This window comes from Arachis duranensis, chromosome 4, assembly GCF_000817695.3.
Source record: "Arachis duranensis cultivar V14167 chromosome 4, aradu.V14167.gnm2.J7QH, whole genome shotgun sequence".
In the NCBI taxonomy this organism is placed as follows: domain Eukaryota; kingdom Viridiplantae; phylum Streptophyta; class Magnoliopsida; order Fabales; family Fabaceae; genus Arachis; species Arachis duranensis.
The window spans coordinates 82,667,019-82,678,989 of NC_029775.3; the positions used below are offsets into that span (position 1 = coordinate 82,667,019).

Consider the following 11,971-nt stretch of genomic DNA (forward strand, 5'->3'; position numbering starts at 1 on the left):
ATGCTAGAAGGACACTTTTTGGTCAATTGCTTGTACCTTTCCCAAGCTTCATAGAGGGATTCACCATCTTTTTGCTTGAAGGTCTGAACATCCACTCTAAGCTTGCTCAGCTTTTGAGGAGGAAAGAACTTGGCCAAGAAGGCCGTGACCAGCTTATCCCAAGAGTCCATGCTATCTTTAGGTTGTGAGTCCAACCATGTTCTAGCTCTGTCTCTTATAGCAAAAGGGAAAAGCATGAGCCTGTAGACTTCAGGATCTACTCCATTAGTCTTAATAGTATCACAGATCTGTAAGAACTCAGTTAAAAACTGATAGGGATCTTCTGATGGAAGTCCATGAAACTTGTAGTTCTGTTGCATTAGAGCAACTAGTTGAGGCTTTAGCTCAAAATTGTTTGCTCCAATGGCAGGGATTGAGATGCTTCTTCCATAAAAATTGGAAGTAGGTGTAGTATAATCACCAAGCATCCTCCTTGCATTGTTGTTGGGCTCGGCCATGTCTCTTTCTTTTTCAAGATTCTCTGTAAGGTTTTCTCTGGATTTTTGTGCTTTAGCTTCTCTTAGCTTCTTCTTCAGAGTCCTTTCAGGTTCAGGATCTGCTTCAACAAGAATGTCCTTGTCCTTGCTCCTGCTCATATGAAAAAAAAGAGAACAGAAAAAAAGAGAAATCCTCTATGTCACAGTATAGAGATTCCTTTATGTGAGTAGAAGAAAAGAAGAATAAGAATGAAGAAGAGAAAAATTCGAACATAGAGGAGAAGAGAGGGTTCAAATTTTAAGATGAAGAGAAGTGTTAGTAAATAAATAAAATAAATAGAAAGAGATGAGAGGGAGAGAATTTCGAAAATTATTTTTGAAAAATGGTTAGTGATTTTCAAAAATTAAGAGAAGAAATATAATTAAAATTAAAATTTGAAACAATTAGTTAATTAAAAGAATTTTTTGAAAAAGAGGGAGGTGATTTTCAAAAATCAGAGAGAGGAAAGTAGTTAGGTAGTTTTAAAAAAGATAAGAAATGGTAAAACAAACAAAAAGTCAATTAGTTAGTTGAAAAAGATTTAAAAATCAATTTTGAAAAAGATAAGAAGTTAGAAAAGATTTTGAAAAAGATATGATTTGAAAAAGATATTTTGAAAAGATATGATTGAAAAGATATTTTTAAAAAAGATTTGAAAAGAAGATTAAAAAGATTTATTTTTTTTAAAAATTAAAATTGATTACTTGACTAACAAGAAACTAAAAGATATGATTCTAGAATTTAAAGATTGAACCTTTCTTAACAAGAAAGTAACAAACTTCAAATTTTTTAATCAATCACATTAATTGTTAGTAAAGTTTTTGAAAATTATGAAATAAAATTAAGAAAAAGATTTTGAAAATCAAATTTTAAAAGTTTTCGAAAATAAAAAATGAAAAAGATTTGATTTTTTGAAAGAGTTTTGAAAAGATAAGAATTTTTAAAATTGAAATCTTGACTTGACTAACAAGAAACAACTTATTTTAAAAATTTTTTGACTAAATCAACCCAAAGATTTCGAAATTTATGAGAGAAATAAGGAAAAGATATTTTTTTTTGATTTTTTTGAATTTTTAATGATGAGAGAGAAAAATACAAAAATTGACTCACAATATGAAATTTATGAATCAAAACAACTAATGCATGCAAGAACACTATGAATGTCAAGATGAACACCAAGAATACTTTGAAGATCAAGATGAACATCAAGACTTATTTTTGAAAAATTTTTAAGAGAGGAAGACATGCAAGACACCAAACTTAGAAATTTTCAATGCTTAGACACTATGAATGTAAAAATGCATATGAAAAATAAGAAAAGACTCAAAACATGAAAATGCAAAGATCAAACAAAGAAAATCATCAAGAACAACTTGAAGATCATGAAGAACATATGCATGAATTTTTCGAAAATTTTTAGAAAAATAACAAATAAAAATATGCAATTGACACCAAACTTAAAAATTTGACTTTAGACTCAAACAAGAAACACAAAATATTTTTGATTTTTATGATTTTATTAATTTCTTTTGGTTTTTTTTTGAAAATTATTTTTAGAAAAACGAAAAAGAAGAAAAAAATTTTTGAAAGATTTTTGAAAACTTTTTGAAAAGAAAATAAAGGTTGAAACAAGAAAATTACCTAATTTGAGCAACAAGATGAACCGTCAGTTGTCTAAACTCAAACAATCCCCGGCAACGCCGCCAAAAACTTGGTGCACAAAATTATGATCTCAATGGCACCAACAACTTGGTACGCACAATTGTAATATCACTCTTTTTCACAATTTCGCACAACTAACCAGCAAGTGCACTGGGTCGTCCAAGTAATAAACCTTACGTGAGTAAGGGTCGATCCCACGGAGATTGTTGGCTTGAAGCCAGCTATGGTCATCTTGTAAATCTCAGTCAGGCGGATTCTAATGGTTATAATGATTTTTGAATATAAAGATAAATAAAACGTAGAATAAAGATATAGATACTTATGTAAATCATTGGTAGAAATTTCAGATAAGTGTATGGAGATGCTTTATCCCTCTTGAATCTCTGCTTTCCTACTGCTTTCATCCAATCATTCTTACTCCTTTTCATGGCAAGCTGTATGTTGGGTTTCACCGTTGTCAATGGCTACCTCCCGTCCTCTCAGTGAAAATGCTCCAAATGTGCTGTCACAGCACGGCTAATCATCTGTCGATTCTCGATCATGTTGGAATAGAATCTAGTAATTCTTTTATGTCTGTTGCTACGCTTAACACTCGCGAGTTTGAAGCGGGTCACAGTCATCCCATCTCAGATCCAACTCGGAATACCACAGACAAGGTTTAGACTTTCCGGATCTTAGGAATGGCCGCCAATAATTCTAGCTTATACCACGAAGACTCTGATCTCACGAAATGGGAGGCTCGATTGTCAGGCGAGGCAACCATGCGTCGTGGGTCAGGAATCCAAGAGATACACACTCTAGCTTTCGCAGGTAGAACGGAAGTGTTTGTCAGGCACGTGTTCATAAGTGAGAATAGTGATGAGTGTCACGGATCATCACATTCATCAGGTTGAAGTGTGAATGAATATCTTAGAATAAGAATAAGCGTGAATTGAATAGAAGAATAATAGTACTTTGCATTAATACTCGAGATACAGCAGAGCTCCACACCTTAATCTATGGTGTGTAGAAACTCCACCGTTGAAAATACATATGAACAAGGTCTAGGCATGGCCGCATGGCCAGTCTCCCCAAATAGCCTGTGAATACGAAAATAGGGAATCAGACTAAAATGGTCTAAAAGAGACCCCTAGTACAATAGTAAAAAGTTCTGTTTATACTAAACTAGTTACTAGGGTTTACAGAAATAAGTTTAAGTGCAGAAATCCACTTCTGGGGCCCACTTTGGTGTGTGCTTGGGATGAGCTTGAGCTTTAGACGTGTAGAGGCTTCTCTTGGGGTTAAACGCCAAGTTGTAACATGTTTTTGGCGTTTAACTCTGGTTTGTGACGTGTTTCTGGCATTTTACTCCAGAATGCAGTATGGATCTGGCGTTGAATGCCAGTTTGCATAGTCTAAACTCGAATAAAGTATGAATTATTATATATTGTTGGAAAGCCCTGGATTTCTACTTTCCAACGCAATAGAGAGCGTGCCATTTGGAGTTCTATAGCTCCAGAAAATTCATTTCTAGTGCAGGGAGGTCAGAATCCAACAACATCTGTAGTCCTTTTTCAGCCTCCTATCAGATTTTTGCTCAGGTCCCTCAATTTCAGCCAGAAAATACCTGAAATCACAGAAAAATACACAAACTCATAGTAAAGTCCAGAAATGTGAATTTTGCATAAAAACTAATAAAAACATCCCTAAAAGTAGCTAGATCCTACTAAAAACTACCTAAAAATAATGCCAAAAAGCGTATAAATTATCTGCTCATCAATTGTCGGATTAGATTTTCCAATGGTAAATCCACCAATAATATTTGGAGGGAAAAAAATTAGCACGAGCATTACCGTCAGAATTATCGGTGGATTAATCTAGCAATCCTCCGGTAAAGCTAAATTAATAGAACGTTGTGTTTTGCTCATACGCAATGCATTACCATTGGATTTTCAGCTAGTAAATCTGACAGTAAACCTGATCTAAATTCAAAATGCGTGGCCCTCTCCCCTCACATTCGATAACACTCTTCTTTCTCCCCCGTTCTCCTCTCTCTTTTCTCTCTCCCTTGCAACTACCTCTGGTAGCCCCTCCGGCCTTCCTCTGCTAGCGCTGCCCATCTCCATTCTCCTCCAAAGTCTGCGTCAAGTCTCTTGTATTGTGTTTGGTTGCTTCAAACGGAGTTGCTCCATCTATTGCTACCATTGGAAGAGCTGCTACTGCCGCTCCTCCTGTCCCTAAAGTTGTGTCTCTCCTTGTCATCCAGGTATGTTGCCCTCATCCCTCTCCCTATTCAATCTTGTTTTCAATTTTTTTAAAAACCTAACCCCTTTTTGCCCTCTTCGATAGTGCATCCCCTTCCTCTTCCAGAGCTTGAAGCTGCGAGTTGCTCTGTCTGCCACACTGCGAGCTCTACCATCGTCTTGTCATTGCCTTCTTCCTCTCACCGCCGTCGCTTTTAGACTTTCTCACCTCCAGATCCATTCCTTCCAGCGTTCAGGTATAGTGTGCGACTTTGTTACTTAATTCAGCTATTCAGCATCTCGTCGCTGATTGTTCTTCTTCAACTTCTGTTAGTTGTTCTTCTTGTTGCTGATTCTTCTTGTTAATTATTATGTTGTTGTTTCATAGATGTTCAGTTCTTGTAGTTATTGAATTTGTAAGATCCAAAAAAAATTACAAAAGGATTAACTGGATAATTAATAATTAAATTGAGATAGTTAAAAGTGCCTTGACGGGGTCAAAAATCAAGACTTATGAATTTGAAAATTTAACTATGATAATAGGATCTAGTGAATTTTTTCGACTAGGATAATGTAATTTTATTCGAAAAAATGCGTAAAAATGTGTATTGGTAAATTAACTGGTAGTACCGGCTTAAGTCTGTCCGACACTGCGAATGAGACAATTAATTATGATTGAAGAGGGTTAACAAACTAAGAATTATAATTTGGAAAATTAAACATAATTAGAATATAAATTAAAACACTAATATTAAAGGTTTTGACCCAAAGTTGGACCAACGGGCTAAACCGAGTGAACCAGGCCCAAGTAGACCCAAGCCCACACTATATAAACCCCCTTTTCAGCACAAAACAAAACAATCGCCCTCCCCCTTCGAAGAGAGAAACCCTAATCCATTTTGATCTCCAAAACTCCATAACTTTCTCTCTAGAGCTCTGATTGACGAGTCGTTTGCAGCCACACGAAGCTTTCATCAAGCTCTTAGATTCTAATCAAACAAAGTGGTAAGAAATTCTAAATTTTGTGTCCAGTTCTCCCTTCTCTCTATTTTTATGAATTTGGTTTTGAGTATTGAGAGATTTTGTAATTTTGATTGTTTAGGAGTGCTTTAGTATGAGCTATTAGTGAGTTCCATCCCAATTTTCTAGTAGATAAGGTAATAATTCACTAAACCCTTGTGATTTATCAAATTTTATGAATCCTAGGTTGATATATGTGTGAAATTGGTTACACTAGAGTTGTTGGGTGATTTTGGTACACATTAGGACCTTGATTTTGGCTTCCGAAGCTTTTAGGTAAACCTCAGTGGCTTGTTTGGAGCTTGCATGTCGTTGAGAAGAAAATCCAAGTGTTAGGTGTGAAGCACCATCATCAAGGTGCGGTTTAAGTTTCATTTAAGTATCATGTAATGTGACATGAAATCCTAGGCTAGATACCCTAGGAATAATATTGAATTGTGCAATTGGATAGAAATTAAATGTGGTAATTGATGAATTGAGATGTGACTACTTGTATGAGAATGTATGAATTAATGATTAAAATTATGAATTGATGACTTGTTGAATTATTGAGTTGATCAGATAAATGAATGTTGGGCCGGAGGTTGTGAATTTGGGCCGAAGGCCATGAAAGATAAGTTTGGTAAGTGGTGAATGTATTAAATGTATTGAATGTTGATGCATGAGCTTCAAATGGTAATGATGGAATTGAGTATGTGGATATTGGTAATGATTTGTTAGAATAATGGAATTGAGGATTTGAGATGAGAAGTTGATGATTTAGAGTTGCAATGTGTGGATTGAGTAGGTTCGAAGTTGATTGACTATAAATGATTGAATTTGATGGTTTGGGGATCATTTTGTTGAGTGTAAATTGAGGTGGCTTGTGAAACTTTGGAAAGATTGGTAAGTTCTGTTTTTAGGCAAAAACTAATTTTTGACCAACTTTGGCGGATCATAACTTTGTCCTCGGAATTGGAAATTCAACGAAAGTAAATTTTTATGAAAATTTATTTAATTATATTTTCAATAGTTCAAGAATGGTTGAAAATGAATTTTGTACAAAAAGTTATAAAAGTATGAAAACTGGGTTGGAAAAATGAATTTTATAGGATATCAGCTTTTGAAAACCTGATATGCATGTGTATGCGAAATCACTCATGCGTACATGAGCATTTGGCTCGGCTAAGTCCTCTCGCATACGTGAACGTGGCTCACGTACATGACTGTGTCTTTTTAACACTCATGCGTACGCAAAAATTGGCATGCGTACGTGACCACCCCTGTTTTTCTGAAAAGTGAATTTTTAAGTTCTAAACTATTTTTCGAGCCTTCTAAACCTTTGTAAATCCTGTTATGAGTCTAGAGCCTATGTAATAGAGGGTAGAGGAGTTAAGAATGATAATGTATGAGTTAAGTTAGTAAATTGAAGATAGATTGATCAAATGTAATGAGAAATGAGGATGATGAGGAAAGATTATGATTGATTTGATTGAGGAAGATGAGAATGATTATGATAATAAGAGATGTCGATGATTGATTCCGACTATGACTATGAATGAGGTAAAATAAGATTGAGAACAAGTTTGATAACGAATGATGAGAAGTAGGGAGCCCGAGTTTGTTGAATTAATGACGGATTAGAGAGGTTGAGGATAGGGGTGGGCATGGTTTGGACTTTCGAAAATCCAAACTGCATCCACTTTAGAACCAGTTTTGTGGTTCATGAAACCAAACTGGAATCGGATTAAAAAGAGAAACCAGTTCTAAACCAGTTTGAAAATATAAAAACTAATTTTAAACCGTTTTTAATATTTAAATCCAGTTTTATATATAAACCAAATTGAAATCCGGTTTCTGAATATCCAAATTTAAAATCAGTCTTTTTTAAATCCAGTTTTAAAACCAGATTTTTTAACTAAAAAATCCAGTTTTAAAAATCCGATTTCCAAACCAGATTTTTAACTAAAAATCCAGTTTTAAAACCAATTTTTAGAAATCTAATTTTTAAATCATAATTTTTTTAAAAGCAAATTTAATATTAAAGTCTTTTTAAGCTGTATAGGTTCATTACAACTTGGATTTAGTTCTTTATAAATCAAATCACAATGCTAATCTATATAACATTTAATCTTTCTCAAAACATAAAAATGATACCACAAAAAAATCTCCCTAAAATAAAACTACAAAATGTCAAAAGATGCTAACAAAATCATTAAACAACCAGAATCTTTGAGAAAAATATATCTGCAAAAAACAAAATATATCTTTGTCATTTTAAGACAAATCTTTGAATGATAGTATAAAATCAAATGTGAATACTAAGTATACCTAGTCATCATCAAGATTATCGATTGATGCCGCCATAGAAGAAGCACCATCATTAGAGAAAAATATATCTGCCAAGGAAATCAAATTAATTATCAAGTCTATATCCAACAACTTTTAATTGGTAACTAATTCCTAAATTCTAAAATAGCAAGACAGCAAAAAGAAAAATAAAATAAAATGAGAAGAAATATGAAAAAATTCTATACCTTCATCAACTTGTTGAAGAACTTCACCATCATCATCTTAAGCAGAGAAAAGATCTTCCTTAAGCCAATCTCCTGTGCAGACTAAGGCCTCTACCATTATAGGTGTTAAGGAACTGCAGTATGGATCGAAGACTCTTCCTCCAGTACTAAATGCAGACTTTGAAGCTACCATAGAAACTGGTATAGCCAATACCCCATGAGCCATATTTCCAAGAATTGGAAATCAGATTGAGTTGACCTTCCACCAATTTAGGATATCAAACTTATGGGAGTATGGCTCGCATTCTTCTTGTAAATATCTATCAAGGTCAGATCTTGTGTTTGTTCTATGACCGGTTGCTTGCAGAAAAAAGCCCATGCCATGAAAATTGGTATTAATGTTGTTGGCTTGAACATCTTGCGTATCAGCTTCACTTGCTTCCTCAAAACTTTGGTATTACTGATAAAGTAACTTTATGCACTTGGATAAATTTGACCTCAATTCGCCTTCTTTTTCTTCTCCAAATAAGTAATCCAAGAAATAATTGATATACTCAATCTTTTGCATTACATTAAGTACGATAGCAATCAATAACAACATTTTCACCGAATCAGGATTCTCCTAATACTTCTCATACTTAACCCTAATCCTTTCTGCCATTGACATAGTACTGAAATAAACAGGATCACAAGACTAACAAATAAATCGTCCAATTGCAAATACTTTCGTCATAAACATATCACTGATAACATATAAGGTATCAGAAATACGTACAGTGGCATCACTGAACACTCGCAAAAATGGTACAATGGACTCAGCATTCTCCTAGCCCGAATCAGAAGGCACACCTCTCCCTTTTTCTCCACTCATCTCTCCTATATAGGTATTGTCTTTCAAAGCTACCTCTAACATTTGATAGTAGAGTTCCACCTAGTCTCAACATCCATGCAAGGCAAGCCTTTATATTGGATTTTTTCTAGTTCAACACACTTTTGAAACCTAGGGGCTCTAGATGGGGAAGTTCTAACATATTTTACTGCACTACAGATCTTCAAGACTAATTCATCAATCTCTTTCAATGCTTCTCTTATAATCAAGTTTAGAATATGTGCACAACACCTCATGTGAATAAATTCACCATTCAAAATAATGCTATTTCAAGAACTTAATTGCTGCTTCAGATATTTAATTGCAACATCATTAGACGATGTATTATCAATTGTAACACTAATTACCCGATGCAAATTCCAATTATTTAAACAAGACTCAATTGTTGCTCCTATAACCTCTCTTGAATGATTTGTCACTTGGCAAAAATTAAGTATTTTTTATGTAATTTTCAGTCCAAATCAACAAAGTGTGCTATCAAACTCATATAAGTAAAATTTTGAATTGAAGTCTAAGTATCGGTTGTTAGACATACTCTACTACAATTTGCTGAGAGAAAATCTTGCAACTTCATCTTCTCTTCAGCATAAAGAGCTCCAATGTCACATGCTAATGTAGTCAGTGAAGGATTTTAGGCTCTCAACGAAGCGAAATGGTAGCTCTTCCCAAATAAACATTTTCACAAGTACCCTTCGAGCCTCCTCTTGGTCAAATTTGGAAGCACTAGGTGAATTTAAAAGACCACACTCATCTATAGTCGGTGTGGTTGTTGTTTTTCTTCTTTTGTTTGAATCATTATTAGGATTTTGCTTGCATCTTCTCAAATGACCACCCATTGAGCTGGTTCCATTCCCATATTGTATTAAGCTACCACAATATTTGCATTTAGCTTTCTTCTTAATAGCATTCTCTACATCAAAATGATCTCAAACGGCTGATCAATTTTTACGAACACCTGACGGTGAAAAAGATGGTTGAGTGCTAGCAGACAAAAATTGAAGTGATATGTGATCCAACAATAACAAGTAGCCAAAATAAAGAAACACCCAAAATAAATGACCTGAACTTTTTTTCTACACCCAACCATGTAAAATAACTTACAGAACAAAAAATTGCAGAAGCGTAACTCTAAAAAGGAATTGAATTTTAATAGGGTTGAGGTTTAAAAAGTTCAATTAATGTTCTTGCTAGAATCATTTTTAGTCAAAACTCATAAGAGTGATAATTTTCAGTTCTTTATCAGAAGCTACCAACCAAACTGAATTGAAATGCACTGTTATCAAAATGCATAAATATCACAACCAAGAATAAAATAAAAAATCAGAACAAAGATCAAGAACAAAATACAGTCTACATACAAGAATCACAACCAAAATCATAATAGTATTAATATTGAATAAAAAAATAGTTCAAAAAAGCAACAAAATAGAAAAAAATAATACAATAACAAAAACAAAACAAATAATGACATAATAATAGAAAACAGTCCAACCATCAACCTTAACCAGGATCAGAAAAATTAGAACCAAGAACAAAAATAATAAAATATTCAGTTTAACCATAAACCATAACCACAATCAGATTTTCTCAGGTTCATGAACCACTAATCATGAAACTCCAGGAAAATTTGTGGATACAGATTTTTATTGCAACAAATTTCTTTCAAAACTCAAAACAGGGAAAAAATTCAAGAAGATGAGAAACAATGGCAAACGAGGAACCAGAAGTCTATAATACGTAGAAGCAGATGGTGACCCACTGGCCCAGAGATGCAAGAAGAAGATCCAGTTGCCCGCTCTTGTGACAGTGATTCGGCAATGGCGAAACCAAAGGACAACGACGGCGAACATGTAAGGAAACACTAGAAAATGCAGAAGATGAGAAACGGAGGTGAGGTTATTGAAAGAGACAACATGGTGCCAGTGCCAGTTGCCTGCTCCGGTGCCGGCTGTAGTAGAGACCAAGAGGGAAGAGCCAAAGAGAGAAGACCAACACGGTTATGTATGTGAACTAGATTGTGGATTCATGATTTAGTCTTAGATTAGGGTTTTTTTTAAATATTGGATTTTAATTTGGATATGAATTTAGATCTAGATTTAAAATTGTTTAAATGGTTTGAATTTGAATATTAAACTATAAAATAAATCCAATTTGATTTGGATTTTTTTATTTAAAACTATTTTTTTAAATGGTTTGATTATGATATGGTTTAAAGTCCAAAATCTGAATTTTTTTGCCCAGCCCTAGTTGAGGATTCCCTCCAGATTATACGTTATATACGAGAAATGAAGATTATGATGAGATAATAATTAAGAAATATGACGAGCACTATATCTGGGAATGAATAGGCGAGTTGAGGTTGAGGATTTCCTTTCATATGTTTGATTGAATTGAGATTTTGATTGACATAGTGAGGACGATGGCTTTGTCCCATTCATGTATAGGCAAGTTAAGATTGAGGATTCTCTCTCTTGCTGTGATAGAAAAATTGAAGTTGAGGATTCCCTCTCTTGTTGCGATGGGCAAGTGGGGTTAATGATTGCCTCCCTTGCTACATCGGGGAATTGAGTGGAGAAGGTTGAGGATTCCCTTCAATTTAATTTTTATGTTGAGTCTCTGCATGTTTCCTAACTTTAATCTGTGTTTTTGGGCCGAAATTTGGGTCAAAATGCGGCCCGAAATTGCCCCCAGTATTTTCTGCTAATTCTGCAGATTGCGCATGTCACGCGTACGCATCGTCCACGCGTGCGCGTCATTTAGCGTTTTTCCTTGCCACGCGTACGCGTCGTCTACGTGTTCGCATCACTCATGCAGCTTCCAATCCACGCGTTCGCGTCAGGCACGCGAGCGCGTCACTGCGATTTCCTCCATTTCGTGCGGTCACGTGAGCCATGCGTCCGCGTTGCTTCTCGCTGGTCATCTCTTTAATTTCTTGTGTTCCTTCCATTTTTGCAAGCTTCCTTTCCATTCTTTAAGCCATTTCTACCCTATGAAGCCTGAAACACTTAACGCACAGATCACGACATCAAATGGTATAAAAAAGAAATTAAAATACACAATTTAAAGCTTTAGGAAGCAAGTTTTCAATCATAGAATAAATTTGGGAAGGAATTGTAATATCATACAATTCATATGAATAAGTGGGTGAAAAGCTGATAAAAATCACT

At 34.6% G+C, this 11,971-nt stretch overlaps 1 non-coding gene across 1 annotated transcript; it reads left to right on the plus strand.

Moving 5' to 3' along the window:
- On the plus strand, positions 1-104 carry LOC127747394 (small nucleolar RNA R71). The gene has a single exon (XR_008009193.1). It is a non-coding gene; the product is annotated as a small nucleolar RNA R71 (small nucleolar RNA).
- The last annotated feature ends 11,867 nt before the right edge of the window (positions 105-11,971 follow it).